Below are 24,738 nucleotides of genomic sequence, written 5' to 3' on the forward strand. Positions count from 1 at the left end.
AGAAAGTATGTGGAAAGAACTACATAATTGTTTATCAAATTCACAGCAGTTTCTTCCTGGATCCAAAGCTAGACCACATTTGCCAACTTCCTTTACAATTAGTGTAGCCATATGACTGAGTTCTCATGAATGGAATCTGAGCGGTGATAAGGATCATTGTTGTTGTGATCTTATGGACTATAGCCTGCCAGGCTCCTCTGTCCATGAGATTTTCCAGGCAAGAATAGTGGAGCAGGTTGGTATTTCCTTCTTCGGGGATCTTCCTGGCATATGGATCAAATCCTTGTCTCCTGCATTAGCAGGAGGATTCTTTACAACTGAACCACCAAGGCAGCCCACCATACCATTCATTTGTGTGTGTGTGTGTGCATGCTCAGTCACATACAGACTGTAGCCTGCCAGGTTCCTCTGTCCATGGGATTGTCCAGGCAAGAATACTGGACTGGGTTGCCATTTCCTCCTCCAGGGGATCTTCCTAATCTAGGGATCAAAATCCCATCTCCTATGTCTCCTGCATTGCAGGAGAATTTTTACTGCTGAACCACCAGGGAAGACTGCAATAAGAATCCTGCAGGCGCATAAATAAAATGCTGGGGAATCATCCCTCTCTGTTCCCCAGGGTCTTCCCAGTGCAAAGCCATGTGTTAAAGATGGACGAGTATCCACTAGCCTGGATCTCTGAGTGTTTGAAGGGAACAAAGATACCCATACACTAGCTCCTGTTTCAGTTTAGATTCCTAATCCAGTGATTTTTTTTTTTTTTAATGAGTAAAGAATTGGAAACACAACATGTTTACCTTAGTGTAAGATACGTAGTAGAGTTTGGGGATTTTACTTCATGACATTTCACATAAGCCTAACTAATGTATCTTATTAAAATATAATGCTAAATAACTTAAGAATATACCAAGCTGTTTATATATGTATATTTAATTGTTTCACCATTTTGTGAGAAAATCATTATTTTATTTTTCTAGTTGTTAAATCCCTGAGAGATGAACTAATTAACTGATAACTAAGCAAACGTGAGTTTGAGTGAACTCCGGGAGATGTGATGGACAGGGAGGCCTGGCGTGCTGTGATTCATGGGATTGCAAAGAGTCGGACACGACTGAGTGACTGAACTGAACTGAACTGAAGCAAACAAAAAACACTTGAGATTTAAACCATTCCAGCTTGAAAACACACCAGAGAAGGTGGGAAATTTACTCAGTGTTCATATTTTAAAAACTGCATGGAAGAACTCTGAATAGCCTGGCTTAAGTCACATGGCCATCTATAACAAAACACTGGGTAGAGCTGGTTACAATATGTGATTTGACCTGGTTCATCTGCCTTCCCTGGGTACCACAACGCACAGATCATTACCAATACATAAGTGCAGAGGAAAAGTACACCCAAGAAATAGGCATGCAATTTGCAAAAGCAGGAAGAGGGAAATGACCAGACAAAATCCATTGATGACTATGACTAAGTTATGCTGGCTTCATCAAAAAGGAGAATGTACTGTAACATCTCAAGGGCTGTTTTCCAGAAACTAAGTATAGCAATGTAGCTGGATCTTATAAAAGAAATAGAACTCATGTCCAGACAGCCATTTAAAAACGCTCTCTGCATTTCATGTAGACTCTTCTCTGTGCATATGTTTTATGACTCTTTCTGCAGATTATCATCATTTTCTTCACTTCTGCTGGGTGCCTAAAGGCAAGTTTAAATGGTGATAGAATAGTCCAGGTCTCCCATCAAACACGAACCATCTCTGATTCTTGAATTAAAATGGCAGGTAAATGAGGGCCATGTCACAATTTGGTAGCTTACCTGGCCTATTCAGAGAAACAATGACTCTCTCAAGGCCAATTCCCTGGAAACAAGACTTGTTTATCCTGCTAATCAAGCAACCTACCTCCTTCCCTTCCTGATTCAAAGAACCATAACCAAGGAGCAGTGTTCTCATTGGAAAAACTCACTTTCAGGATCTCTACGAATGTTGCCAAAGGTTTCATAAGATAAATGTGTCTAGATGCTGTACTCTATTAATACCTAATGTTCATCCTTGAGAAAGATATTATACTCTATGAATCTTAGTATCATTATTATTAAAGTAGAAATAATACCTATGTCGCTGGTTTCTTGGGAGGATTAGGCCTTGCCCATAGAAGGTGAGGATGAGAGATGGACATGAGTTTGAGTAAGCTCCAGAAGTTGGTGATGGACAGGGAAGCCTGGCATGCTTCAGTCCATGGGGTGGCAAAGAGTCAGACATGACTGAGTGACTGAATTGAGCTGATAGAAGGTGAGGGTCATTACTTTAAAAGAGTTTCAGTGCAAAAATAATCCACATAAAAATTAGTCATGCTTTATTTTGAACAACAAAACATATTTTTTTCCTGGCTTGATGGCTAATTAGATGATTTCCAAGCTCTTTTCCAGTTCTTTAATGCAAGTGATTTTTTCCAGCGGACTCCAAACCATTAGCCAAAAAAACAGTGCTTTCAAAGCAAGAGATTCACTAATATCTCAAGGATATTCCAAAGCATGTCATAGCATAAAATTATTTCAGAGGATTCAATTTGTTTTAAGCAACAGCAGCCTCCCCTTGTCAAGGTGACTAACTTGAATTTGATAGCTTTAATTTAGATGTATAACTTTTTTTAATATATAATCTTAATAGAGTGATATATAATATTAATCAGACATAACAGATAAATCTCATATATTTTATAACATATATAATACTTGCCTTGAATTTTTTCATCACCAAACATTTATTAAATATCTAATATGGTCCTGAGCACTATATTTTTAAGTAGGCAATAACTATTATTTTTCCTACACTCTTCATTTTGCTTTTATAAGAAAAGAGGTGAGGTGTATGATTGAAGCAAATATCAGAAATGAGAAAATTATCTAACTGGGAGTTAGATAACTATAAAAATATTATTATCAACATTCCAAGAGGAACAATGCAATATGTGTTCTACAAGCCAAGCTTATAGGAAAATCCAGCAGACAGTATTATAGGGAACCTAATTTCCTAGATATCACCATAATACAGGCTGCATGTTAGACTATAACATGTCCATACAGAATTTTCCCTCTGTGTACATCTTTATTAGGAGTTTAGATATAGATGCCAAATAAAAAATAATTTATTAAGGCTAGCAGTATTTTTAAGATCTGATTGCTTTCTTCAAGAATATATTGCACTAAATCAGTCTTAGATATATAGCAGAAAATGTGACCATGTACCCCTGATCCTCCACTATCAGGGGTGTTGAGACCCTTTGCATAATATAGTCTGAAAACTCCTAATGAAGGATACTGATTAGCAAAATTTGGGCCAGCTGCCCTTGCCTGGTCAAACATAGCCAAGGGACAGGGCCAAACGGTATGGCGAAAGCCTCCTCATACTTATGTTGAGGAACCACTCTGAGAGAAGGGGGAATAATGAGTCAGTCAGGAAGATCCCCCGGAGAAGGAAATGGCAATCCGCTCCAGTGTTCTTGCCTGGAAAATTCCATAGACTGAGGAGACTGGTAGGCTACAGTCCATGGGGTCTCAAAGAGTCGGACATGACTGAGCGATTTCACTTTCACTTTCATCTCCTATTGGTTGAGGAGCAGAGCCTAACAGGGTGCAATATTTTACAAAGAAACAAAAGTATTTCCCTTTTGTTCTAGGCCATGACAATCATTATTAAATACCTGGTTGACCATGGTATTTTAATTTGTAATGCATAAGCATGTTTGCCTTTATAAGAGGGAGATCTTAAGAAAACAGTTTTGGGTTTTGGAATATTTTTATATTTCTAGAGTCCAGAAGTTAGATACTGTGTTGTGATACTTTAACAGCAACCATGTTTATAAGAGTGCTGAATACTTCTCCAAGGGCCAGTGTTCTATTCGTAACATTTATAGTAAGTAGTTTAAAGCATTTGGTGTTGAACCTAATTTAAAGTTATGAAAGGTAATTTAATTGTGGGATCTAAGACAAAGTAGCAGGGAAAGTTAAAAAGAAAAAAACTAAAAAAGAAAAAGCTTGTTGTTTCTTTCACAGTCATGCAGAACTGGCATGCATGTATGCAAGCATTAGGGAAATTATGAAAAGGAGTTCTAGAGAGACTCTCCACTGAGAAGAAAAAAGGATATAAAAAGAATGTTAAACAATTAGGAGAAGCTCTTTATAGAAAGTATCTATATCTAGATTTATTTTATATGGGTCTATTGATAAATTTCCAGGTTATTTAGAATGTATAATACATAGATCCTCTTTTGGACCAAAAAAGACTAAGGCTGAATTGCTTTGAATCAAGGTAAGAATAGATGATACCAAATCAGTAGGGATATATAACCAACCTTTTAAAATGGGTCCTTTGATGTACATCCCAAGAAATGAAGAACATCACTGGATACTTCTTAGAATTAAACTATCCCTTAGTCAGTCAAATATGTTCTGATAGTATATATAATCTTCACTTGAGTCATCATTCTAGTGAACCCCAAATCCCTTAGACTTCTAATCATACCATGGCATACTAGGAATCTGAATATTAAGCTCTGGTACATACTTTGCTTGCAGGTATGATTAACCCTGCAGTGTATTTAGGCCCAGTAGCATTTAAGATGATACCTGTCTGCTGATAATTGATTAGGTATTAGAAAATATTTTTCCTAGTAACAAAAGCTTAGTAATTTATAATCTTGTGAAAGTTTACATCTGGTTGAAATACAAGGTCATTTCATGTGAAGGTGCATTGTCTAGTGTCTGCAGAAGGGACAGTTTGGTTACTAAAAGCCTCAAATATTTGAAGCTCAGCCCAGGGTAGTACATGTCAAGTCATAGGGTAAGGAAGAGTTGAATCATTAATGAATCCTGATTTTCACTTGCGTGCATGCCTGCCTGGAATAGTCAACATTTCTCATTTTACTTGTAGCTGGGTGTTACCAGCTCACCATTTCAGAAAATGAAATGAAAGGGCAAATGGTGTGTGCAAGTTTAGGAAAATGTCTCTGGGTGTGTCTTTCTTTTCTTCCTTTTCTTCTCTGCTCCTGCAGTGTAGGCATGATAGCGAGAACTGGAATCAGGAATAACTACCCTGCGTGGCTGAGCAAGAAGATAAGGAAGGTGTCTATTATAGGTTGGAATGCTGCAACAGCCCAGGATCACTAAATACTATACTTTAACCTGAAAAAATAAATAAACTTTTATCTTATTTATTGTTGATGTGTGTTTCTGTTGCTTGCAGCCAAAGTGAATCCTAACTAATATAGAATAAATTATTAAAAAAAAAAACTTTGTTAACTTTAACTAACTTCCCCTAATTGAATAACTATCAATTCCAATCAGGTAAGAAGGCATTTACTGAGTATGCAAAAACAAGGTATCTTACATACTTACTTTCTTTATACAACAATTACAACTGAGAGGTATGCCACTGTGCAAAAGCCTTGTCCATACCTCTGTTTATTTCTGTAGAAGTGACATCTGTGAATAGAAACCATGGATTAGTGACATATATTATTCTAGTAGGCAGTTGACATAATATCAGCTTTCTTTCCAGAAAAATTGTGTCAGTAAATATCACTAGCATAGAGGCAGGCATGTCTCAGTTCAGTTTTGTTAGAGTTTAGTAGTACGAAACTGCTATTTTTCAGCTAATTTCATGAGTGAAACAAAATGGATCTGGTACTTGTATATATTTTTACGTACTGGACTTACATTGACAGAATATATTTCCTTTTTTTTTGGCCATTTGTATTTATATTGTGAACATGTTATGCATGTTCTTTTCCTACATATCATGTGCTGGAGATTTTAGTGTATTTATTTGAAAAGTCTTTTGGTCAGGAAATATTTTAAATTATTAAAATATTTTAATTGTGATTATCTTATTTGATTGGCTATTCAGCTTTTAAAAATTTTTTGGGGAGGGGTTCTTTTCAATTTTATAAATATTGATTTATTTTTCAATTTTAATGTAGTTAAAGTCAACAGTGGGAACTTTTTTGAAAACCACTCTTGCACACAGAGCTACCACATATAATAGCTTCTTTGCTCAAACATCATCTGTCCCGAGAAGAAGGTGTTAAATAGAGTTGTGTAGCAAAGAGGGCATAGCATTTTATTTGATGGTATTTTCGTGGAAGGTTCACCTTAGAAAAATATTGGCAAGAGTCATGGATTTCCTGGCAATGGAGTATTGACACTTTGTATCTTAAATCAAATAGAGAAGACTATGCCCATCAGATTTAAAATGATTTGGAAGCATGAGGTTTGAACCTAAAGTACAGGTAGCTGCTGTAAAAATTGTTACCTTGACATTTGATTAAGTTGTATAAACCTTTAACCTATTCTTTTCTTTACAGTGCTTTTCATTAACCATCAGCTATTTTTATTCACACATTTTCCCCCCTTTTTGGTTCTTTCTTCCTCATTATTTTGTTTGTAATTTTGTTTGTTTGAATCAACTCCTCTGTGGTGAATACTTTAAATTATTTATTTAACTTACAATGCTTAGTTTTCACTTCTTATATCTCGCATGTTGATAAACATATTAATTATATTTTAAAATTTATTTTTCTCACATATCCTACCAGACCTGCCATATCATGATGTCTGATTCTAAAAATTGGTCTATAGGTGCTGTTTATTTATATTTCTTCTGCTACCACTTATACCATTTAATATCTATATAGCACCTTTCATTCTATATTCTGTTCTTATTACTTTTCTACATATCTACATTTGGGGGATGAATTGAGTACTTTCCATTTTTCCTCCTTTACAAATAAGAGCCTCTTGTCACAATTGGTTAGAGTCTACTCTTTCCAAAATCATTTAAGTAAAAGTGACTCCAGATGTCAGTTTACGGTTTCTTTAAGTACTCTGGGGAATTCATGGATGCCCCATATTAAGCAAATTCAAGTAGCCTAACTTAAGCCTGTGAATATTTAGTTGGTCAGAATTCAGCAATATCATTCAACCTCTTTCCCATTTTTTTTCCAAAATAAAAAGAATTATAATGTGCAAAATAATGTGGGTACAGATTAATCTTACACAGATGATTGAAATTTGTAATTTAAATTCCAGGAAGATACTCTAATGTGAGAAGGCATACAGCAAGCAACTAATACCTTTAAAAGAACAAGAAAAAAACAGAATGAGATGAGTGTAGAGATACAATCAAAGTGCTATGGGAATATAATAGAAGGGGTGATTATTTTGAATGGGTAGCAGTTGGTACTGGAATTGAGTTTTGAAGACTGAATGAGATTTTGATAGTCACTTGTATTGGGTTTGGTCTGTTAATTCGAATGCGGTTTTATGTTCTTCAGATGTTGACTCTACCTCCCTAATAACTGAGAGGGCATTAGATCATTCTGAATATATTATATACACTCAAATGTAATTTGGATATAATGTGCTTGTTGAATGCATATAATAAATCTTGGTTTCTCTTATAATTGCAACTCGAATGTACTGATACAGACAATAACACCTTAGCCATTTCAAATTATGAAATTTTAGAGCAGGAAAAGACCTTAGAAATTACCTACTTAACCCTCTAATTTACAAAGAAGGCAGAAAAGGGCTCAGTAATTGAACAAGGTCACTCAGTTAACTTGAACAGACTTTTCCTCCATCAAAAGGCACTGCTTTGGAAGCGACACCTTTCCATATCCATTATGGTAATTTTTACTCATGTGAAATAAAATCATTTAATCCCCACATCGGATTATCAGAAGATACTTTAACGACTACAATGAACTTGCACGCTGTGGTAAGTTTGAAGGAACATAAAATGGACCAAAGGCAGAAAACGCACTGGGACTGGAAACCTGCATAATGAAAATATGGAATAATTTGAACCTGTAAAAAGAGACGCTGGCAGTAGTTTCAATCTGATGTCACTTATTCACCTGGGGTGGAACGAAGGAAGAAGAGAAGAGAGAGAGGGAGGGGGGGAAGAAAGAAAGAGGGGAGAGGGAAGCTCGAAGGGGGAATGGGGGGCGAGAGAGAGAGGAGGAGGGAGAGGGAAAGGAAGACAGAGAGAGAGAGAGAGAGAGAGAGAGAGAGAGAGAGAGAGAGAGAGAGAGAGAGAGAGAGAGAGAGAGAAAGGAGAAAGCTTGTCTCAAAGCCGCGAGGAGAGGTACCCTTTGTTTGACAAACCCTGAAAGGAAAGCCTCTTGTAGCAGCTCTCTCGTTCCCACCTCCAAGCGTTTGTCGAGCTGCTAGGTGGAGCCCGCGCGGCGGAGCCCGAGCGCACTCCAGATCCGGGTTTTGCCTCCCGCCACCCCTTCTCGCGGCGCGAGCCCCCTCTTCGGCTCTCGGCGCTCGCTTGCCCGCGGCTCATTCTGGGCTCGGCTAGGGCCCCGGCTGCGTCCGCGGCACGCAGGCTGCTCGGCCTCGGCGCGCCCGCGCTCCGACCGGTTCTCGGCGCGTCGCCCGGTTGTCTGCTCGCCCCAGTTCCCAGGAGCGGGGATGCAGAAGGTGCCGCTGGTCCGGGTGGGCGCCGCCGCAGCCGCTGCCGCCTTTTCCCGGACTGCTCGTGGCCTCAGCTCCCGCAGCTGCCGCCTGTGACTCGCCCCCTCCCCTTTCTTTCTTCTCTTTTTGCCTCCGTCCTCTTTCTCCGGGTGTGCGCGCGCGCGGGTTGCACGGCTGGCTTTGGCAGAAGCTCGCTCGTGTGTGCGTGTGTGTGAGTGTGCGTGTCTGGAGAGCGCCAGAACCTTGCTCCCTCGCGGGGAGTCGAAGAAGAGAACGAAGCGAAGAGGCGGCGGAGGCAGCGGCGGCAGCGCCGAGCCCGGGGCCGCGCGATGAAGCTCCCACATGTCCGCAGCTGCCCGGCCGGGCCGACGAGCTAATCAGCCACCCTCCGGGCTCGGGGCTCCGCGGCCCCCGGGAAGCAGCCCTAGGCGGCCGGGCTCCCGCTCCGCCGGCAAGCCCCCGCTGTGCACCTGGGAAGGAGTTTGTGGGTCCCTCGCTCCCGCTCTCGGCGGAGGTTTCGGACGCGTGGGGGAGACCCTCGGCGGCGAGAGAACCCCGAGAGGAGAAGGAGGAGGGTTTGGCGGAGAAGGATCCACCCCTAGCCCTCGCGGCTCCCCCTACCTTTTCCATCGCTCCCGCTCTCCAGCGGAAAGGGGAGGACGAGGAAGAAGAAGAAAAAGAAAGGGGGTGGGGTGGGAGAACTGGATATAAAGATCGACTGGGGGGATGGTGGCAGATTTTTGGTCTCTTCAGCAGCGTGTTTCCTTAAGCGGTAGCAGCAGCAGGAGGAAAAGCAGCCCCAGCTATGACTGCCGCATGTTAATAGCTGCCGCTGGGGTCCCTCGGCTGCTGCTGGAGCCAGAGCCTGACTCCGAAGTTGTGCAACTGTGGACTGGGAGAGACATTTGAACCCTCCACTCTTTGCTCCGTTTTTACTCCCTTGGTGTGTGTGAAGCGAGGAAACGTAAAGGAAGACAAGCATTTGGCTCCCCCCGCCACCCCACCACCCCGTCGCTTTTCTTCATGGCTGTGTAGCAGAAGAAAAGGGGGAAGGAGACTTTTCGTTGTTTCCTTGGCCGGGGTCTCCACCCTCCCGCTGCCTTCTCTGCGCTCTGGTTATAATTCCTGGACGCGTGTGCTGGGGGTGTCTACGCTGGGGCTGCTCGGTATTTTGCCCCGGGCTCCATGGTTCGATTGTGGAAACTGCACCAGGCTGCAGGTTGTTGAGCAACTGATGGGACGAGCTCAGGGACCGGCGGTTACGAAAGGTAATTTATTCTTCTCACTCTTCCTAATAGTGGTGGCCCCGGCCCGGCGCAGGCGTCTGCGTCCGCGGGGCAGGCGACCGAGGGGGCGCAGGATTCACGCACACTCAGCCTCCCACTTGCACACTAGCCCGCACACACACTCATCCAGTCGTGATGTGGGGCGGGAAGGGAATCTCAAGGCTGGTGGACGCTGGGGGTTGGCACGGGTTCGAGGTTTTTCCAGCTACTGGGCGGTTTGGCGGCTGAGAGAAATGAAGGGGAGAGTGGCCGGTGAGCATTCGCAGTCCCGCACTCTGGGGGATAGGAACGGTTTCCACCCTGGGAATTTTCCCTCCTGTCTCACCCCAGTGTCATTCCCCTGGTGGGAGCCCAAAGCAAACCAGGGGGCGCCTTCTCGCTGCCGGCCCGGAACCTGTGCCGCTTGAGGCCGGAGAGGGCTGGAGGACCCACAGGGACCTGGTGAGGAGCTCGGCTCAGGGGTGATGGGGACTGAGGGGACCCTCTCAAGACACCTGCCTGAAGCATCCATGGGGGTCGCGTTTGCCCAGTTCGTGTCCCGGAGTCGCGGAGCCTCACCACCTCCCCATACCCCGCCCGCTGTGTCCCCTTCACGGGCAGTTTGGTTTAGACCTGCTTGCTCTGGCTTTGTTAGGCGGTTTTGGCTGGAGAAAGCGGCTACTTTCGTGGGTGGCCGGGGGCGGCGTGGTGTTGGGAGTGGGCACTGGGCGGGGGGTGGGGGCGGCGGTGTTGCAATAATCAGTCCGGCCGGGGCGCCGGGGCAGGGTGGTCAGAGCATTGGTGGCCGCGGTCGGCTAGGTTACAGGTAGGAACGCAGGCGCCCTGTATTTTTTCACCAGTGAAGGGAAAGCTCCGGGCTGCGGCGGAGCTTCAGTGTCACCGCACCCCGGGCGATGGTCCCGCGTCGGAGCTCAGAGGCTAAGCGTGCCAGGCCCCCTGGCACTATAGGTGGGTGGGTGTGTATGTGTGTGTGTGTATAGGAGGGAACCTCCGCTACCGGGGTTAATCGGCAGCGGGATCGGCGTGTTCAGGTCTACGTGTGCGCGCGTTAGTACGCTCCGGGGATGGCCCGGAGATATTTGCCGGGATGACAGAGCTGATGCTACTTGAGCTGAGCTTGCTTATCGAAATCGCCTGGGATCCGCTTAACCGGAAAATCTGGTTTGAGGAGGCCGAGGGGGAGGTAGGGGTTCTGAGGAAGCCCTACTGTGTCCCCTGTCCCCTAGTGAGCACCTCTAAGAGATGCGTGCTGCGCGTGAGAATCTCTGGTGCAGCGCGCGATGCACCCCAAATTGGCCCTGGTGAGGACCAAGCGATAGAGTAGTCCTCTTTCGGTCAGGTTGAAATAACCAAATCAAGCCCGTATAACCCTTGATCCTCAGAATTCTCTGGCCACTCTCAGATAGAAATGTGCGCTGCATAATTTATGGCCAGAGATATCACAGCAATTGGGCGAACTCGAGGCGTGTGAGCCACCTCTGGGTGTCTCCTTCCTGTGCCTGTGTGTGATCCTGCCTGCGGTAGTTAGAGCACATTGTAAACAACGGTGTAAGCAGCCCTGCCAGTCTCCTTCGGAGCCCGACCTGGTGATGTCTGTTGTGTTTACTTTCTTGGGTGGATTACTCATTAGGAAGTATAAGCCTTCTTGGACCTCCGATTTTACATCCTTTCAGCCAGCTGCTGGGGAAATGAGGAGATGCACAGACTCTGGCAGGAAGGAAAAATTGCCTTCTGTGTTTTGCTCTGAAGTAAATAGGCAGTCTGCTAATTTAGTGTCATATGGGCTATCAACACTAGTTAAAAGATGTCACTGTAGAATCTACAGAGAAATAGTTCTTCTGTAATTTTTCATTTGGAGAATGTACTTTGTTTCCCTGAGATTAAACAGAATTTAGCTAGATTTCCCTGGTATATTTTTCAATCTGTAATGGTACTAAATGACCTAGAGTTCCAGCATTCAATTTGTCTATATATGGATTATAGATAGAATTGTCAGTTCTTTTATAGAATCACCAAAAGAGATTCCCAGATATTTGTCTAGGAGTTAGAATATTTGTAGTGAAATATCTCACCTTTGTTTCACCCAATCTTTTGTTGTTGTTATTGTTGTTGCCAAGGGTTAAAAATGTACAAAGACAGTTTTAAAAAGTTGGAAAGCTAATTACTTTTCAGTTTCAATAATCAGAGACATGAAATTCTTTGTTGTAGATTAGCCCTGACTGCTTTCATGTTTGTTGTCCATGGTTTTGTTGAAAGAAAGTATAGCACTGTAAATGTAAAAGGGTACTTTGATTCTGGGTACCATCATTTTCATATTTCTTTCAATTTTAAGATACTGGCATCTTGGAATAGCTTAGATTACCCCTCAGTTCCCTCACCAAAAAAGGAATACTGAATCACTGATGCCTGATTTTGATTGTTATATTTGTATGGGATAGGGCTAGTGGAAAACTTAGGAAATTGTGATTTCATCCATGCGATTCTAGCTTCTTACATTTCTTTCCTTTCTAGAGGGTATGTGTTAAAGCCTTTGCCCTTGCAAGTATTTCTGAAGATTAAAGAGTACTTGTCCTCTTATTTTAGATCTAATCACAGTGATTCCAGGTCCTGTGTTAGAAGATTTGATCAGATCTGTTCTTTGTTTCCTAGCAGCATGTGTTTCCTAGCAGTCATACATTCCACAGGTCCTGATGTCATTAGAACTGTGTCTGTCAGGGTATTGTGCTGTCTTTAGCTGAAGGTGAATGTGTCACAAGTGCCTGAATGCCATTCCCTAGCACTTCTTCATAACTAAGTGTTCAGTAACCTGCTCTGTTGGTGTGCATGGTTGATGAGACTGTTTCCGTAAACTCAGGGTAGGAGGAATGATTACTATGAAGGTTTATGTGAACTATTTAAAAATTTTAGATAGATACATTAGGTTGCTCCAGGCATCCATGGCCTAAAGAGTGATAAGCCAGCATGTGATTTGCTTAATGGATAAATGCTTTTGATGTCTCATTTTAAGTTGCTTGGTGTGATTATCCTTCAGATTGGGAGCCCTCCATGAAAATATGAATGGAAGGTCTTTTAGAAATGAGTTTATTAATGATGATCTTCTTGCATTTTGGAGATTTTAAACATTCCTTTAAAACATTCCTTTGCACAGGGAATAATAGTGAGTATGAGACTTACTGGCTCCAGCTACTGTGCCTGGCATTGTTTCTAGTAATTAGGAAAGACAAATTTTTTATGGACTTGTTTTCCTTTTGATTTCTTGCTGAGCTCTAGTGAAGTTAATCCTAAATAGCAGATTTTAAAAAAAGTTATCAAATCGAAAGAATTGAAGTCAGTCAAATAATATTATGCTAAACTGAAATGTTTTTTCAGATTTCCTTTGGATAACTTTAACTGCTGGATGAAACTCTGTTTGAAAAGAGCTGCCAAGTAGGAGTGATAGTTACTGTTAGAAGTGGGGCATTTTTTGCCCAGAAATCAGCAAGGAAAACTGCTTGTGTACTTAAAAACAAAATAATTTTGAGAAATGCTGTGTAGCTTTAATTTAGCATGGTGTGAATGGCTATAGCATTTGGAATTAGAGGGAGAATATCTTTCCTTAAGTTTTGCAAATGACTATTTTCCCTTTGATTTCTTAGATTTGCATAGCATTCAAAATATACTCTTGTTCATATAGGGAGGAACCCTAAAGACAGAGGCTGTATTGTAATTTAGCATTTGTTTGCCTTCAAGGACATGTTTGCGCTTTGATCACTATTGCATTTATGTCTTTTTCTTTTATGCAAATGAATTTCCTACTAGAATATCCTATTTTATAATAAAATATAAACAAAAACTTTAAAATATGAGTAAGGGCTTCCTGACATGCTTCCTTTCTTATCTTTGAGTGTGTGTTATTAGGAATTTGCTGATCAGTGGGAGAAAAACTCAAATTTTTCGTTGATTATGATTTTGATATTGATGTTTATTAGCCATTGTGAAAGAGTAGTACAGGTGTGCCTGTGAATAGCATTTATGAGCCCAAAGATGTGCACACTGTCCCCCAAATTCTTTTATGTCAGTACCCTGGTCTGAGTCTACATGGCCCACTGAAATTAACTTTTCTACTGCATAAAGTAACCAGGTGTCATTTTTTTCTTAGAATTGTTAAGTGTGCCCATGAGCTCACAAATACAAATATATATATAAAAGACTTAGCTGTTCTACTCTGAGTTCATTGAAATTCTCCATCTGTTTTTAGAGAGTGAGTGAAAGGAAGAGTCCTTTCTGTATTTGATAATAACAGATTCTATGTGTGTTAGTCACTCAGTCATGTCTGACTCTTTGCAACCCCACAGACTGTACCCTGTCAGGCTCCGCTGTCCATGGGATTCTCCAGGCAAGAATACTGGAGTGGCTTGCCATACCCTTTTCCAGAGGATCTTCCCGACCCAGGGATTGTCTCCTGCATTTCAGGCAGATTCTTTACCCTTTGAGCTACAGGGAAATCCTAACAGATTCTATAGATCTTAATAATTTATGTCTTACTAATGTCTTGTTGACATTTAAAACAAGAATTTAGTTAAATATTAACGAATTTCTTCAGGAGTGATTACATATACACATTAGAAGTTGTTAGCATTTGGTCCATATTCAAGAACTTAAATGGAATACTGTTGGTGGTAATCATAGTTATTGTGAACATTATCTCTGGGATGGAGATTTGATTCATCCAACTGAATATTTCTTTCTGGTAAACTTCTGTGTCAGTTATTTTGTAGAGCAGACAAACTTCTCTTTTCAAACTTTATTCTGGAGAAATCTGTGGGTTTGTGGGACCCTTTCAGGGGTACTCTAAGAAGAAAACATTTTCACAAAAATGCTAAGATTTTTTTTTTAAACCTTTAAATCTCATACTTTAACAAGTTTATGGTAGAGTTTTCCAGAAGGTATACAATATGTGATGGCATCATTACTTTGATGGCATATGGCATGCTGGTGTATTCTTGTGTTTTAAAATTTTATGAGCTTAACTATTATTATTTAAACATTGATGGTTGTAACCAATATAATCAACAGTTGCTTTATGTCACCAATTTTAAGTGTGTAAAAGGGTCCTGGAACCGGAGAATTTGAGAACCAGTGAAGTTGACTTTTCAAGATCTGCCTCCTTGTATTCCAAAGTTCACCTCACTGGACCATATAAAGAGTCATCTAGGATGAGAAAACAAATTGTTCAAGTTTTAAAAACACACAAGCCACACGGGTATTTTATTAATAATTTGACATTTTCACTTTTCCCTTCCCAGTGTAGAGAGCTTCTTTCTAGTTTCTTTGGTCCCCAGTTAGTGGAATGGAAACATTAAGGCTACGGGTCTCCAGGGAAAATTTAAAATCTAGGCCCCAATTCTTGATATTCTGCTGTCTGGACAGGCAGAACAGCTTGGTGGTGATGAGAAGGAACTCTGTGATGTGTTTGCCGAGGTTTGATAAATTATTTGATTTTTGCCAAGATATTGGATCTCTCTCTCTATGCCTTAATTTCCTGGTATGTTTTTGTGGGTATAACAATTGTTCCTAATTCATAGGTTTTTCCCATTCTTAAAATTTAATGGGAAAATATATGCAAAGTGTTTGAAGCAGTTATAGGCACAATTGTAACTACTTGCTACTGTCATTATTATTATTTTTTAGGTCTCATGAGGGGCCCAGGAAACTTTAATCAATTCCCCATGTGACTATGTGATTGAAATTTACAATTATGTGTTATCTCATTGCTTTATAGCATACCTTAAAATGTGATTAAATTTGAAAATTTCATATAAAAGATAATCTTGGCTGTATTTTACACTTGCACTTGAAAACTTAAGAGTTACTGGATTTTTTTTTTTTTTTTTTTTCTGTATAGTAAGAATGAATCAAACACCTTTTTAGTCTGGGCCAAGTTTGAAGTTTGGTAGAGGATGAATGCCCAATTAAATTGAGATTTCAAAGACCCTAATTGAATATTTATGTATCTTGGGAATTATTAGGGAGGAAATCACTTTTCTGAAGTGATATCAAGACGATTCACTACACTCTTAGTCTGTTAATCACTATCTAAACAGGCCATTTTCAGTGAAAAACATCCTTGGGGTAATTATACACTGCAGTTCTGTTTGTGAGTGGTCATATGCTTGACAAGTAACAGAAACCCCACACAGAGATTACTTTTAATAGATGCTAAAGTTTAAAGATGACCTGTAATACTTCCGAATGGCACTTTGACATCTATTGGAAAACTTTCTCTCTCTCTCTCTTTAGTCACTAAGTTGTGTCCGACTCTTGAGACCCCATGGACTGTAGCCTGCCAGGCTCCTCTGTCCATGGGATTCTCCAGGCAAGAATGCTGGAGTGGGTTCCCATTTCCTTCTCCAGGGGATCTTCTTGACCCAGGAATTGAACCTAGTCTCCTGCATTGCAGGCAGATACTTTACCAACTGAGCTATGAGGGAAGCCCTAACCTTATAGAGATATTTATAAATTCCATACATATATTTGAACATATTTCATGGCTAGTTTTGGAGAAGGAAATGGCAACACAGTCCAGTACTCTTGCCTGGAAAATCCCATGGACAGAAAAGCCTGGTAAGCTATAGTCCAAGGGATTGCTAAGAGTCAGACACGACTGAGGGACTTTACTTTCACTTTTCACTTTCATGCATTGGAGAAGGAAATGGCAACCCATTCCAGTATTCTTGCCTGGAGAATCCCAGGGACAGAGGAGTCTGGTGTGCTGCCTTCTCTGGGGTTGCACAGAGTCGGACATGACTGAAGCAACTTAGCAGCAGCAGCAGCATGGTTAGTTTAATTTCTGACTTAGGGTGACCACTATGAAATGAGTGCTGTAGCACTGATCTCCAGCTCTTTGGCAAAACCTGACTTTTTCTGCAGAAACTATACTATACTCCTTAGATGGGCATACCTGGACAGTGTTCCTGATTATGAACTGCTTAGAAATGGTCTTTGGAAAGAGAGACACTTGAATACAGTCTCAGATCTGCAACTTTATAGCTATATCATCTCTCTTTGTGAAGTAAAGGTAATAAAATCTGCATTGCTGGTTTGGGGTGAGAAATAGGAAATGAGCAGAAAAGGACCTGATAGAGTGAACATTTAATAAATGGTACCTATTATTATTAGAGTGATATTAGAAATGTCCTCCGCTACTGATATTAAGAAAACTTAGCTAAATCAAATATCATTTTTTTTATGGAAGAGTTCTCGATGAGCTATGAAAATCAATAGCATTTTCTTAAGAAATTGAGAAAGGTTTCACATGTATTTTTGTCTTTTCCATTATCTTTCCCTCTCTCTTGTTTTAATCTTTTAGTAAGTACCTATTTCTGAGCTCTTCCTTGTAATGTTAAAATGTTGTATGTACTTTGCTACTAATTCTGCCCCCCTCCATCATAATCCTGACAGGAAAATATTTTTGACAGCCACAAAGTGCTGTGTCTGAAGATTGACTTTAAATCAGGTATAAAATGAAAGTAGCAATTTAACTTAAGACATTTTAAATTAAACTCCTGATCATCTTTTCACATGGCGTCAGCAGCTCTTTAAGCTTTAACTGCATCAGAATATTCTACATGTTGTAACCAAATCATCATAAACTTCCAAGATTTAAGGATTTCTCATATTTTTGAAGGATTTATAATCTTAAAGTTTAATCCTCATAAGATTGCTATAAATGCAGATGAACCCTTAAAATTCAGATCCCCAAATTGTTTTAAAGACTAGAAGTATAGAAGGGGTCATAAATAAGTCCATGTTTTAGAATGAACATGTGTATTTCAGTGACAGTTGCCATTAAGAGAAGCTATTAAAATGTGTGACTCATATCTAATCATTCAAAATGTATGTTAAAATGGAAAGAGTACAACATGGTTGGTGGTAAAAATGAATGAAATAATAAACTGCACGTTGAACGGCTGACTTGCTAAATTGTACCAGACTTAAGTGTCTTAAAGTATGACTCAAGAAAACGAAAGCCAAGTAGAAACGACCCCCCCTTTTGTTTGATCAGCTTGTGTTGGTGTTTATGCATCCCGCAGAGGCAAAGTGTGTTACTATTCAAGACAGCCCCAGTGGCTCCACAGTAGCCTGAGCCTGTGAGAATAGGGGAGAGACTTAAGCCCAGTTTTTGATGTTCTGCATGGGTGGGTAACCTGAATACTAAAGTGCATTCCATTGACAGCTGACCCTCTAAGAGGGTTTTCAACAGTCTCTTGTTTTGTTTTGGTCCCCCCTCCCCATTTTCCTTTCCTCAGAGTTCTTCCAAATACTTTTGGATAAGAGGAAATGGTCCTGACGGATGATTCTTTTTTTTGTATGAGATTTTATTTCTGGCCAGAACGGAAGGGCTCAACTGGTTAACATTTCTGTCTCTTGTTTTTTTTTTTTTTTTCATATTTTCAGTGTTGATTTGTCAGTGGCTGATGGTTGTTGTTTGAACCTTAACTCAGAATACTGATCATGACTTCAAGGAGTAGACAAAGAGTCTATTGAGAAATAGGTTTGTATTAGCATGAGGCATGTGTATATCTATAGACTTCTTTCTGCTGGCTTTAGTTGTTCAGTTGAATTTGTTGAGTTTTAATCATAATATTAACAGTAGTTGACTTTGGAAGAAGAACTTAGGAAATCCATTTTCTTTTAAAATAACATACCATCATGATTTGAATTTTAGGCATATTCAATTAAATTTCACTTTAGTTTTCAATAAATTTTATGTGTGACAGTTAAATATTATTTTGCAGTCATTCCAAATGAAGCATAGTTTATAACGTCTCAGTTGATGCTATATGATATATCATATGATAATATCTTCGTTATTATGATTACATATGATAACCATCATATGATATATCATATGATAACATCACCATATGATAACATCTCAGTTGTCAAATGGACTTAAATTTAGCTTAAATGATTTAGCAGAATGGGTGTGCTCATTCTTTTTCTTTTAATTGCAGACACCTCCCACTAGCTTTAGGCCATAAATGATTAGGGGGAGGTTTTTGTGTTTCTCACCTGAAAAATCTTGGGAAAGGATGGAGGTTTACCTAGGCATCATAAAAAATTAGCACCTTGACTACCACTAGGATTCCGTTCCAGTTTCATGATCCTGAGCAGACTGTCTCTTCCTTCTCTCTGGCTTCACTCTGGATTCTTAACCTTTCACCACAGTCTTAATTAGGTATTCAGCTTTAGATCAATCTATTATCACCAGCTTATGGAGTCAGTAAGAACACTGCAGTTCCTCTGTCGATGGACTAATATCTAGAAGAAAGAAAGGCTCAATTAAGAGAGGGATATTGTCGACAGAAAAAGGTAGAGGGACTGATGAAACCTGAATGTCCACTGCAGTGATCCTTTGTTAACTCATATCAGGCATTAGGAGAATTGGTTAGAAAAGCCATTTAAAAGGGATGTATTCTTTTCTTTTCAGTAGCCAAAGTGATCATTGGAAAACGGTCTCCTTTTACTTGACTCAGAAAACACAACAAAAGCATGCTGATCAAAGGAATTCAAATTTTCAGATTCAAGAACATCTGTGAAACTGTCTAATTTGTCCAGGTTGTCCATGTCTGAAAAGCCATTAAATATCTGCAGATATTATTTACATAAACAGTGTATGCCATTCCATCATTTGATGGCAGAGTTGCCTTCCCACAATGCCGAACAGGGGACACTGGAGACAGATTCCTTGGTACACAGAGTGCTAACTTTTTGCTACTCTTCCCCACAGTGCTGATCTTACTGGTTAGATCGTTTAGGCATTGAGTCCTAAAATCCAGGTGAAAAATCCCCTAACGTGCCACTGGGCATGGAACTCATGGTTAGGTTAATTTATGTATAAGCTCCATTAGCCATATTTAGATGGTCCTTAATGAAAAGGAATAAATTGTTCCTAAACCAGAAATGGAAGTTTCACAGAATAAAAAGTTATCCCAGAAGAAATCAAAGAAACAAAAATTTATGTCATGGGATTAAATACAGCATAAAATAAATGCAAGTAGAAGTAAAAGGAGAAAAAAGTGGATTTACAGGTATAAATCCATCCATCTGTTTGAAACGTCTAATTATTTTACACTTGCTAGTGTACTCATTATGTCTTGCTACTGATGGGAATATATTTTTATTCAAATTAACCTTATGTTTAGAGGCAGATGTAGGATATTTCAAATAATTGAGTATAGATAGCTTTATTAGCTAAGCATCCAATGAAAATGTATCTTCAATGTATCCATTAATAATGTTATTGAAATGATAGACATCTAATTTGGATCCATGATCACAAAAACTAGAGCCTAGGTAGTGTTTAATCCTGACACTTGACCAGCTGAAGTTAAATGGTGCTTTAGAGCTATTATTTGTGTAAGATGGGAAACCTTAAATTTACTGTGTTTTATGTATTCAAACAGAAAGTTATTATTGACTTTTCTTTTAATATGACCAACTTGATATAAATAGTAACATAGGAAAATTTGGGAGAGTTTTTAAAGGTTGATAGAAGCCTTAGTTAGAAGAACTCCTGTGTACTTTCCTTATTGTTGTGTATCTTTGAAGAAGAAAGAGTCCTAAAAATTAGTAGGCTGTCAGCATTTTATTTTTGTGATCTGACGCTATTAAGCAAACTTTGGGAGTATTTCTTTTTGTGGTGCATTTGATTAAAGGTGTGATCTTATCTTGGTGAAATAGCCTGCTGGGCTGCAGACAGTAGTATTCAGAAACGAAATTTGCTTAGAGCCTCTGAGCAGACGTTTATTCATTGAGACCCTTACTGAATAATGGATGATAGTGAAATTGCAGGAGTGTGTATGTGTGTTTTCTTGCCTGAATATAAGGGTTGAGATAGAGCAACAACAAAAACGTAATGGTGTATGAAAGGTAGAATAGGTTTATAAATGAGAAATTAACCTACATTATTGCAAATGAATGGACTCTCTGTGTGGAGGACTCAGAGTATCATATCAGGATGGTGTGCTAGTCCATTTGCTTTGTTTCAGTAATCTTGCTGAGTTCCTTCCTTTTCTGCTATTCCTCATAGCTTGGTAGATGTTATTCTGGGATTTGTGCAACAATCTCAGTGTATATCCTTTATGTATGCTCTTTTGATTCTAATTGGGTGCCAGTGATAGCTGAATTTTGATTTCTATTCATTCTTCCTAGTGCAACTTATTCTACATTCTTAGTGATCACACTTAAAAATTTTTTTTTCCTATGGCACATGCTCCTAATGAATACTTGTGAAATATAGTAATACATAAAGTCAAAACAGAAATCAACCAGTATATCATAATATAATACTACATTGCAGTGTTCACAGAGGTTATGTCACACATTTTTAGGCTGATTATCCATGTATTTATCTATGTATTATCTGCATTTTATGTGTGTTTGTGTCTTTGTTTTAGAAGAATTGAGGCTAAAATATATATAGTTTGTATAATTCTCTTCAGGTTCCCAATGGCATTAATTTTTTACAGCATCATTTTTAATGTTGTAAAATATTTATTTTGTAATGTGGATATACTCTAATTTATTTAAACATTTCCTGAGAAATTCCCTGGCAGTCCAGGGGTTAGGACACTGTACTTCCACTGCAGGGGGTGTGGGTTCAATCCCTGGTCAGGGAACTGAGATCCCACATGCCACACGGTGTGGCTGAAAATAAATAAATAAATTTAAAAAAATAAAAAAATTTGGACATTTCCTTATTCATGTGAGTTGTATTTTGTGATGATAAATAATATGAAGCTTGGCCTATTCTCTGATGATTTTTGTGGTGGAGATTCCTTGAAGTACAGTTATTAAGACAGAGTAAATAATGACTGTTTGACTTTTACCACTTGGTTATAGTAATCCATATGCATCATTGTCTAACTGATTTTCATGGGAAATTTTGAAGAATTATCAACTGTTAATTGTGTAGAATTAGTAGTTATTAACTTTTCATTATTTATAAAGTTAGTAACAGTTGTAATAATTAACAAAGTTGTTTGATAATTCTAAAGAATTACTAACTCTCATATTAATGCATAAAAGCAGAGGTCAGTAAACTGCTCAGTAATAAAACAATTAAATATACTGGCTATTAATATTTAAATAAGAAAGGTAATGGCAAAGAATGCGCAACCACACAATTGCACTCATCTCACACACTAGTAAAGTAATGCTAAACATTCTCCAAGCCAGGCTTCAGCAATATGTGAACCGTGAAAATTCAGATGTTCAAGCTGGTTTTAGAAAAGGCAGAAGAACAAGAGATCAAATTGCCAACATCTGCTGGATCATCGAAAAAGCAAGAGAGTTCCAAAAAAACATCTATTTCTGCTTTATTGACTATGCCAAAGCCTTTGACTGTGTGGATCACAATAAACTGTGGAAAATTCTGAAAGAGATGGGAATAACAAACCACTTGACCTGCCTCTTGAGAAACCTGTATACAGGTCAGGAAGCAACAGTTAGAACTGGACATGGAACAGACTGGTTCCAAATAGGAGAAGGAGTACGTCAAGGCTGTATATTGTCACCCTGCTTATTTAACTTATATGCAGAGTAGTACATCATGAGAAACACTGGGCTGGAAGAAGCACAAGCTGGAATTGAGATTGCTGGGAGAAATATAACCTCAGATATGCAGATGACACCACCCTTATGGCAGAAAGTGAAGAGGAACTAAAAAACCTCTTGATGAAAGTGAAAGAGGAGAGTGAAAAAGTTGACTTAAAGCTCAACATTTAGAAAACTAAGATCATGGCATCTGGTCCCATCACTTCATGGGAAATAGATGGTTAGACAGTGGAAACAGTGGAAACAGTGTCAGACTTTATTTTTTTGGGCTCCAAAATCACTGCAGATGGTGATTGCAGCCATGAAATTAAAAGACGCTTACTCCTTAGAAGGAAAGTTATGACCAACCTAGACAGCATATTCAAAAGCAGAGACATTACTTTGCCAACAAAGTTCCATCTAGTCAAGGCTATGGTTTTTCCAGTAGTCATGTATGGATGTGAGAGTTGGACTATAAAGAAAGCTGAGTGCCGAAGAATTGATGCTTTTGAACTGTGGTGTTGGAGAAGACTCTTCAGAGTCCCTTGGACAGCAAGGAGATCCAACTAGTCCATTCTAAAGGAGATGAGTCCTGGGTGTTCATTGGAGGGACTGATGTTGAAGCTGAAACTCCAGTACTTTGGCCACCTGATGCGAAGAGCTGACTCATTGGACAGGACCCTGATGCTGGGAAAGATATAGGGCAGGAGGAGAAGGGTTCGACAGAGGATGAGATGGCTGGATGGCATCACTGACACAATGGACATGGGTTTGGGTGGACTCCCGGAGTTGGTAATGGACAGGGATGCCTGGTGTGCTGCTGTTCATCGTGTTGCAGAGTCGGACACGACTGAATGACTGAACTGAACTGATCCTTAATGTCTTTGATTTTAACTTAATATTAAGGTAAAACCGGGCAATGAAACTAATTTATGAAGAATTAAGAAATCCACCATCCAGTTTATGTCCCCATAAAATTTCTTAGTTTTGTTCTCTGCTCTGAATTGACTTAATCTCTCAAGTTCATCTGTAAACATCAATTTTTAACAAAGTTCTTCTTTTCCAAACCTCTCATGGAGCAAGAAAATTGGTGGACTAGATTTAGGCTATTGTAAATTTTAAGAATGAAAAGCAGGAATAAACTGTCAATAAACACATTTATAGTAATTGAAGATTGCCTATAAAAGGGGAATGAGATCAGTAAAGAAAGTAACTGACTGAATAGTATGGCTCATAATTAGTAAATGTCAGCTCAGTTTTTGCTAGGTTTAAGTTTAGTTAGAGATCTGTCCATTGGATAAAAAATGACTACAAAATTTTAATGTGTTCAGTAGCACTGAAGTGAAATAGAAGAGGAAAACAGTAGGTTTGTAATGCAAATTTTTATCATTTTAACAATAATGCCAATACCTACTGAGTTTAATTTCATTATTTCATTCTTTGTTCAGAGGGACCAGTTGTTCTATTTTTAACCATATCTTTTTGATTTCTGTGTCTGTCATAAAGACATTTATTTAGGATATACATCCTAGCAGTCAAGTTGGAGACCAGTTCTTACTTCACTTTCTATATTTTCTTTAAAAATACATACCAGAACATAGTTATGGGACCGAGTTTAATGCTGGATTAATAATGAATGTATACCTGCATGAGTGTGCTTTATGGACCTAGAAGAAATAATTGAACATGAAAGCAGTTTTTGAAGTTACTGTTGCAGGATAAATTCAAGTGCCATTCAAAATTGCTTTGCACCTGCAAGTAGAATAATCAAGGCATAGAAGGAATCCTAAATGACACAGTCTTGCACACTTTGGTTCCTTGAAAAAAATTAAAATGTTGCTTAGCAATTCCCCGTTTACTAATCAATGGCTATAACGTTTCAGTTATGCAAAATAAGTAAGTTCTAGAGCTCTGCTGAATAACATTATGTCTGTAGTTAATAATATTATATTGTCTGCTTAAACATGTTGTTAAGAGGGTAAATCTCAAAGGTTCTTACCATAGTAAATCTTTTTAAAAAGTGACATGTCTGATGACTATGAGCACATAGCCCGAGGCCTCCTAGAACCTAAAGACTGAAAATGTTAACTCCGGTGACACCACCTTGTTACCTATGTCAGAGAATTGTATCCATTCTGATCACATACCCTGTGACTCCCACTGCCCCTGCGTTTACCTGGCTTTTAAAGTTGCTTTGTTAAAACCCTTCAGGAGCTTGAGGCTTTTTAGGGCATGAGCCACTTCATTTCCTTGCATGGCCCTGCAATAAACCTTTCTCTGCTCAAAAAAAAAAAAAAAAAAGTTACTTGTTAGGAATTGAACTGACTTGCCCAAAGTACCATGACTGGTTTATAGCATATGCTGCCTTTTGTTAAGTGTATGCATTGAT

At 39.4% G+C, this 24,738-nt stretch overlaps 1 protein-coding gene across 14 annotated transcripts in view; it reads left to right on the forward strand.

Annotated features, from left to right (window-relative positions):
* Nucleotides 1–9,566: 9,566 nt before the first annotated feature.
* ADGRL3 (adhesion G protein-coupled receptor L3) overlaps nucleotides 9,567–24,738 on the forward strand; it is a 936,136-nt gene continuing 920,964 nt past the window's right edge. For all 14 annotated transcript variants that reach the window (XM_059887348.1, XM_059887344.1, XM_059887332.1 and 11 more), the window contains exon 1: nucleotides 9,567–9,752. The gene's annotated coding sequence lies outside the window, so the exon portion shown is untranslated. The remainder of the gene's footprint in view (nucleotides 9,753–24,738) is intronic.

The sequence above is a fragment of the Bos taurus genome, chromosome 6 (genome assembly GCF_002263795.3).
Source record: "Bos taurus isolate L1 Dominette 01449 registration number 42190680 breed Hereford chromosome 6, ARS-UCD2.0, whole genome shotgun sequence".
Lineage (NCBI taxonomy): Eukaryota > Metazoa > Chordata > Mammalia > Artiodactyla > Bovidae > Bos > Bos taurus.